The sequence below is a fragment of the Chrysochloris asiatica genome, unplaced genomic scaffold, assembly GCF_000296735.1.
Source record: "Chrysochloris asiatica unplaced genomic scaffold, ChrAsi1.0 scaffold00053, whole genome shotgun sequence".
NCBI lineage: Eukaryota > Metazoa > Chordata > Mammalia > Afrosoricida > Chrysochloridae > Chrysochloris > Chrysochloris asiatica.
This window is the reverse complement of record NW_006408571.1, coordinates 12,495,929-12,504,172: the sequence shown is the minus strand read 5'-3', so window position 1 is coordinate 12,504,172 and position 8,244 is coordinate 12,495,929. Positions and strand designations below refer to the sequence as shown.

General features: G+C 39.9%; 1 protein-coding gene across 1 annotated transcript in view; it reads right to left on the bottom strand.

Annotated features, from left to right (window-relative positions):
* Nucleotides 1-7,856, bottom strand: part of RUSC2 (RUN and SH3 domain containing 2) — a 30,554-nt gene extending 22,698 nt beyond the window's left edge. The window contains exon 1 of the mRNA XM_006863076.1: nt 7,416-7,856. The gene's annotated coding sequence lies outside the window, so the exon portion shown is untranslated. The remainder of the gene's footprint in view (nt 1-7,415) is intronic.
* Between the last annotated feature and the right edge of the window lie 388 nt (nt 7,857-8,244).

Below are 8,244 nucleotides of genomic sequence, written 5' to 3'. Positions count from 1 at the left end.
TTTGATTTCTCTGTATTCCATCTGGTGAGGTCCATGAGAATAGCTGTCTTTTATGCTATCTAATGTCAAGATCATTAATCATTAGAAAAATACAGATCAAAACCACAATGATATACTACTTCACACCCACTAGAATAGCTAGAATCAGAAAGTCATATAGCAAGGATATGGAGAACTTGGAGCTCTCATACATTGTTGGTAGAATTGTAGAACAGTACCATTACTCTGGAAAACAGTCTGACAGTTCCTGAAAGTGTTAAATATAGAGTTACGAAATGACCCAGCAATTCTACTCCTAGGCACATATACACTCACGAGAAATGAAAACACATCCACACAAAACTTGTATATGAATGTTCATAGCAAAATATTTACAGTAGCCCAAAAGTGTAAGCAACCCAAATGCCTATCAACTGACAAATAAACAAAATGTGGTGTTTGATACTATAGAATATTATTCAGCAATAAAACTAATGATGTACTGTTACATGCTACAACATGATTGAACCTAAAAAGGTTATTCTAATGAAATAATCCATGCTTTTTTGGTATGATATTATATGATTTAATTTATATGAAATGTTCAGGATAGGTAAATCCATAGAAACAGATAGTAATCAATTACTGGTGGTCAGGAGTAGGGGCATTTGGGGAGGTATGGAGTTTCTTTATGGGTTGATAGAAATATTCAGAAATTAGACAATGATAATGATAACACAACTCTGTGAATATAATACAAACTCGATTTGTATACTTTTAAAGTGTGAATTTTATAGCATGTGAATTATATCTCTATAAAAGTATTAAACATTTTTTAACAGGAAGAAAAAGATATAAAGATTTACAGGAAGAGAGAAGGAGTAGTGACGAAGAGACCCAGTTTTAATCAGTGAAGAAAACTGGGTCTTTGCTGAGACAAGGTGAGGAAGAGTAAAGACTATAGCAGTTGCCTTAAAGTATGGGATTTTGTGGTGAGACAAAGAATTTTTAAGAAACTTCACTACAAAGTACATGAGATAATTTTTATGCACTTCTTCTCATCTCTTTATTTCCATCTCCAAAAAAATTGGGGGCTCAAATGTATCAGCATATGCTACAAAGACAGCAGAACATAGAAAGTTGGGAATAAACTAAAATCCCAATGATCAGATTATTTTATTATTAATCCATCAACAGTATCATTAAAAATGTGTTGATATGACTACTGACTTAGAAAGACGTTCACAGAAGAGGTTCAAATAAGAGAGGATGTATTATCATCAAGTGGTAATTCTAGGAATATCAGTATCATCTTATCAGAGTCCTGGTGTGGCGCTGTGGGCTAATGCGTCAGACTGCAAAATCGTTTGAACTGCAACGTCAGTGGTTCAAGTTCACCAGCTGCTCCTTGGAAACCCTATACAGGGTTGCATGGGTTGGAATCGACTTGACGGCACGTAACAACAACATTATCATCTTGGTGTGGTGCTATAGGATAAGCACTGGACTGCGATCACAAGGTTGGCAGTTCACACCCACCAGCTGCTCCTTGGACCCTGTACAGGGTCCTTAGGAATCAGAACAGAGTCAATGGCACTTAACAATAACAACATTCTCATCAAGTGGTAATTTCAGGAATACTAAGTAAGGGCCATCATTTGATCTCCAATGGATACTATTTTTTCTCCCTCTTTGAACCACCGTTTTCAAGAGGCCATCACAAATATGCACACATAAGAACTTATGATTCTGACCTATGAAACCCATTACTAGAACATACATGCATATATATGAAAAAAACATAGTGATACACAATATGGAACGCTAAGCCAATGAGTAAGGATCCATGGCTTTGGGACGTAAAAAGCAGTCTTTGGCTGAAGAGCACCCACAGTTGTATTATGTTTATATATCTGACTCCCAAACTAAAATATAGTTCCTTGAGCTTAAAAACTGTGATACAGTCAACTCTGTGTGCCTCAAGTCCATTACCCAGTCCTTAGACACAGCACCTGCTCAGTTATTTGCTCCCCTCCTGCTTAACACATTTTAAAAAATGGTTGATTGTCTTTTATAATTAAGTAGTAAGAATTCTTCATTTAATTTGAATACAAGTTCTTTGTTAGATACAAGTGTTGTAAATATTTTCTCCCACTCTGTGGCTTGCCTATTTGTTTTCTTAAAAGTGTTTTTAATGAATAGATGTTTTAAATTTTGATGAAGTTCTATTTATCTTTTTTTTATTTTTTCCTCTTTCTTTTACGGTAACAGCTTTCTGTGTCCTAAGAAATCTTTACTTATCCCAATATCATAAAGGAATTTTTGTGTGTTTTATAATAAAAGCTTTATAGTTTTCGCTTTTACATGTAGACTTGTGTTGAATCCTATTTTAACTGTAAAGCTCTTTCACGGATTGATTTAATTTAATTTCATTTTTTTAATCTCAGAGTGGTTTTCTTCCTACCTGATCTCCACATGACTAAGGGAAACGCCTGCCAATAGTTCCACCATAGATCACTCCAATTCAATCACTAAAGGGAAGTTCTGCTGGTGCCTCACGAAGTTTTGTATTCATGCCTTGTTCCTGATACTTTCACAAAGCACTTTTAATGTTTTTCATGTCATTGATTCTCACAGCAACTCACTAATGCAGGCAATGCCATCTTGATTTTTTAAAAAAGGAAAATTGTCACTTAGAAAAATGAAATGACTTGTCTGATACTCAGTGAATAAATGGAAGAATTAAGATGGAACTTAGAAATTCTAATTTTTGACTTTTTTCTTGACTTGTGAAGAATGTAATGGAAGTGTATTGTACATATGACTTGATTTCAAACACCACAGAGAATGTTTAATCAAAGCATTACTCAGATTTGTTCCTGCGAGTGGCTGGTTCTGTATCAAGATCATTTTAATGATGTGGCCCATAAGATTAAGAAGATGTGGAGGGGCAGACTCAGCCAGTAATGAAGTTTAGCTCTGCAGAATCAGGGAAGGATTTCTTCCTTAGTGCCCGTTTTCTGATGTTGCATTCATTGTCAAAAAGAACATTTCAGGGTTTATTTTGAAGTACTATGCTGTCTGTGATAAGATAATATCCACACACCTACAAAAAAGACCAGTTAATATCTCTCTTATTCAAATTTACACTTCAACTATTAAAGCCAATGATGATGAAGAAATTAAAGAGTTTTATCAACTTCTTTAGTCTGATATTGATCAAATATGCAATCAAGATACATTGATAATTACTGGTGATTGGAATGTGAAAGTTGGGAACAAATAGGAAGGAGCCCTAGTTGGAAAATACGGCCTTGGTGGTAGAGATGATGCTAGAGATTGTGTGATAGAATTTTGCAATACCAATGACTTTTTCATTGCATATACCTTTTTAAAACAACATAAAAAGGTGACTATACACCTAAGCCTCTGCAGATGGAATACACTGGAATCAAATTGATTACATCTGTGGAAAAAGACGGGTAGACTAAGCAGTTATTGGTTCCAACCCATAGTGACCCTGCATAGGTTTTCCAAGGACCACTGGTGAGCTTGAACCACCAGCCTTGTGGTTCAAACTGACTTTTTGCAGTCCAGTGCATTAACCCACAGTGCCACACCGGGACTCCAGTTTTATTGAATATGCAAAGGCATTCAACTGTGTAGATCATAACAAACTAAGGATACTATTGCAAAGAATGGGTATACCAGGACACTAACTGTGCTCATGAGGAACCTGTACATAGAACAAGAGGAACTCATTAGAACAGAACAACATGATACTGAATAAGTAAAACAATCAGAAAAGGTGTGTGCCAGGATTGTACCCTTTCACAATATTTATTTAATTTGTATGCTCAACAAAAATGTCAGCAAAAAGCTGGACTATATGAAGAAGAACGTGGCATCAAGATTGGAGGAAGAGTCATTAACAACCTGTGATATGAAGATGAGATAACCTTGCTTGCTGAAAGAAAAGAGGACTTGAAATATTATTGATAAAGATCAAAGATTACAGCCTACAGTATGGATTGCATTTCAATGTAAAGAAAATGAAAATCCTCATTACTGGACCAATAAATAACATCATGATAAATGGAGAAAAGATTGAAGTTGCCAAAGACTTTATTTTGCTTGGATCTACAACCAATGACAAACAAATCTGTCTTGAAAGAAGTACGGCCAAAAGTGAGGATGGCCAGGCTTCACCTCTTGTACTTTGGACATATAGACAGGAGAGACTGTATGGAGAAGGATATCATGCTTGAAAAAGTGGAGGATCAGCAAAAAGAAGTGAGACCCCCCCCAATAAAATGACTGATACAGTGGCAACAACAATGGGCTCAAATACAACAATTGTGAGGATGGTGCTGGACCAGGCAGTGCTCCATTCTGTTGTGTATAGAGGTCACTATGAGTCAGAGCTCACTTGACACCATATAACAAGTGTAGATCGTGACATGCTATGGACAACATTACAGAGAATGAGTATTCCAGAACACTTAATTGTGCTCTTGAGGAATCTATATATAGACCAAGAGGCAGTTGTTAAAACAGATAAGGGGACACTGACTGGCTTAAAACAGAAAAGGCGTGCACCAAGGTTGTATTCTTTCATGATACATATTCAATCTGTAGGCTGAGCAAATAATCTAAGAAACTGGATTACAGCAAGAGGAATGTGGCATCTGGATTGGAGGAAGACTCATTAACAACCTGTGATATGCAGATAATAACAATCTTGCTTGCTGAAAGTGAAGAGGACTTAAATACTCACTGATGAAGATCAAAGATCACAGACTTCACTATGGTTTGCACCTCAATGTAAAGAAAACAAAATCCTCACAACTAGACCAGCAAATAACATCATGATAAATGGAGAAAAGATTGAAGTTGTCAAAGACTTCATTCTTCTTGGATCCACCATCAACACTTGTGGAAGTAGCAGTCAAGAAATCAAATGACATATCAGGCAAATTACTACACAAGACCTCTTTAAAGTATTCAAGAGCAATGATGTCAGTTTGAGGACTAAATTGTGCCTGACCCAAGCCACAGAATTTTCGATAGCCTCATATGCATGGGAAAGTTGGACAATAAATAAGGAAAACCATAGAAGAACTGATACATTTGAGTTATAGTGTTGGAGAAGAATATTAAAAGTTCTATGGACTACCAGAACAAACAAATCTATGTTGGAAGAAGTGCAATCAGAATGCTCCTTAGAAGCCAGGATGGCCAGACTTCGTCTCTCATACTTCAGACATATTATTAGGAGGGACTAGTCCCTGGAGAAGGACATCATGCTTGGTAAAGTGGAAGATCAAAGAAAAAGAGAGATACCCCCCCCCTCCCAATGAGATGGACTGGTACATTGGCATCAGCAATGGGCATAATGATGATTGTGAGATTGGCGCAGGGCCGGGCAATGCTTCGTTTTGTTGTGCACAGGGTTGCTATGGGTTGGAACTGACTCGATGGCACCTAAAAACAACAACAAAGTCCCAAATGGGTGTCTAACATCATTCATGAATGATAATTTACTGAGTATTTACACAACAGATGCCTTACCTGTTACCATCCAGTTGACTCTGACCCAATAGCAACCTTGTAGGACACAGTAGAACTGCCCCAGAGGACTTCCATGGCTGTAATCTTTATGATTGCCATGTCTTTATCCCATGGAGTGGCTGGTGGGTTCGAACCAGCAACTTTTGAGTAACCAGCTGAGAACTCAACCATTGCGCCATCAGGACTCATCCGTGCCATTAGGGCTTCTCCATTTACTTATAGTGCTCCTAGAGGACAGCACAGAACTGCTCCATAGGATTTCCAAGACTGTTCTTCTTTTTATAGGAGCAGACAGTCTCATCTTTCTTCTGCATAGTGGCTGGTGAGTCTGACCGCTAACATTTCGGTTAGTTATAATACTGAAACCACAGCACCACAGGGCTCCTTCTGATTTACATATACTGTCTCTAATTCCCCATGAACCTGTCAAGTAGGCATAACCATCCCATTTTACAGATGAGAAATGAATCTGATAGTATATAATAGTTTGTCCACAATTGCACAGCTAACAGGATAGGATTCAAAAACAGATCTACCAAATTCTAATTCTTTTCACTACAATAACTGCTTCGAAACCAATAACAACAAAACACTCAGGGCCACACCCCTTTTTTTTTTAAAGCCTCTGTATTTACCCTGTAGCTGCTTTCTACATTCCTGGGTAGGCTTATACTCTAACCCTTACTTTTAGAGTTTGTATCTACCCACCTCTCTATGAATTTACAGTTCCCAAGCTCTAATAACACTTTAATCCCACCTCCTGCCCCACTTTCCAGGCAGATTTTCCTACCCTATTCATGGGCCCCTAGCCCTTTTTCTGCTCTGTGTTCACATTCCTTGACGTTTCCTGGGAACTCACACACTCACAATTTCCCAGTGTATTCCCCAACCACACATCCGCACAAAGTAGCACTGCCCCTTCCTATTATCATATTTTTGAATCATCCAACAGAGTGGTGAATGGGAATCATCCAACAGAATGGGAATTTACGGAACTCTATTTCCCTGCTTAGTAATAGGGTAACTGGCCAGAAAAATGTTCTTAACTCAAGAATCATTTTCCCTGTCACCAGTTCCTTTCTGCCAGCCATAAACCCTTCTTTTTATGGTCTCCTAAATGAGGATGAACAATCTGACCTTGACCTGAGGTCCTGTTAGGGAGTATCAATAGTACTGATAACCTATCTGTGTCCTCTCTCAATAGGATTAAAGGGAAGAGGTCAGGAGCAGGGATTCAAGAATATTAGTTTAAGCTCAGATTTCTTACTGCCAGTGATCTAAATCTATATGACTAACTGTAACAGGTCCTAGGTATTCAGATGACTGTCTCCACTCCTATATACTGTGGCAACTCTTGGCCAACATTCTTACTCCATCCTTTCACTGGAGCCTGGGAAAGGTATGTGTGTCTACTTGTGTGAGGAGGGAAAAGGTGGGCTTAATGCTTTGATTCAATCCCTCCTCTTAGAGCTGCGTGGACCTCTGCATGTTCTCCATCATAAGCTTCATAGCAGCTTTAGGAGTGTCCCCTCCCAATTTAGCCTTTGTCTCTAGATCAGATCCCCTCATGCTGACTTACACTATATAGTAGCTGCATTAGAGATGCCCAGCAAGGAGCTTTAAACCAAAACAAGAACAAGCATTTTGGAAGAAGGAAGGAGGGGCCTTTAGCTTCTTGACAAAATCACATTAAGCTCAAGCCTCTGCTTCTCCCCTCTCTGCACCACAGCCCAATGCATGCATGGACGAGCATGTCTAATGTTCCTTCTTTATGTCTCCGAAAGACAAAGGCAACCATCATAAACAAGGGCCTAAATGTGCTGACCGGTTCCCCTGCCCCTCCCCCCAGCTTCGCGGAGCCATACCTCTGTAAGAAGCCTTGACGGTACCCGGAGGCTTTGCTTCCTTTTGCAATACCACCAAGCTCTACCTTGACAGTTCCGGATGAAGCGCTGTTCCACGGGGCCACATAGAGGGAACTGGGCCAATTTCCTAAGATTTGATGTCTGCTAATACAATGGCATCGTTGCTAATGCAGGGAGGCTGCGCAATGCCAGCCCCAGTATCCTTGCTGCGGTGACGTTGCTGCTAAGGGAAGGGGGAAGGGAAAGCAGGCATACCCACAGTGCAGTCACTCAGCTACCCTGTCAGTCCCTGCGGGCCCTTTAGCCTAGGGAAGGAGGAGGGAAGAGAAAGGAGTCAGTCACAGAAGGCAGTCAGTGCAGGAAGATGGAGAACTCTCAAAATAGGAAAGGGAAAACAGGGAACGCAGGGCTTAGCTCTTCTCTTGTCTTCGAGCCTCAGGGTCAAAGTCTGGGTAGAGGCTTTGGAGCTTCCTTCCTTTCTTAAGCCCCTCCTTTTAGATCTTAGCCAGAAACCTCTGCCTCTTTTTCACGCCTGCTCTGCATATCCTTGTTTTCCAGCTTTTTCTTCACAATAGGATTCCAGACTTGCCTCAGGGTAGAGCAGTCAACATGGGAGGGTGATCCTGAAGCCCTGAAGGGAGGCGATGGGACCAGTCACCGGTCTATCAGCTGTAACAAGCTCACTTCTTGTGGCTGTACAACTAGACTTAGCACTAGGCTTCCTAGGGTGTGCCTCCTGAGAAGCCGGGCATAGGCAGGCTTCTGTACTCTGGGCGGTAGTGAGTCTCATGACCACATTGGCAGCAAATCCCCTTCCTAAGACAGAGTC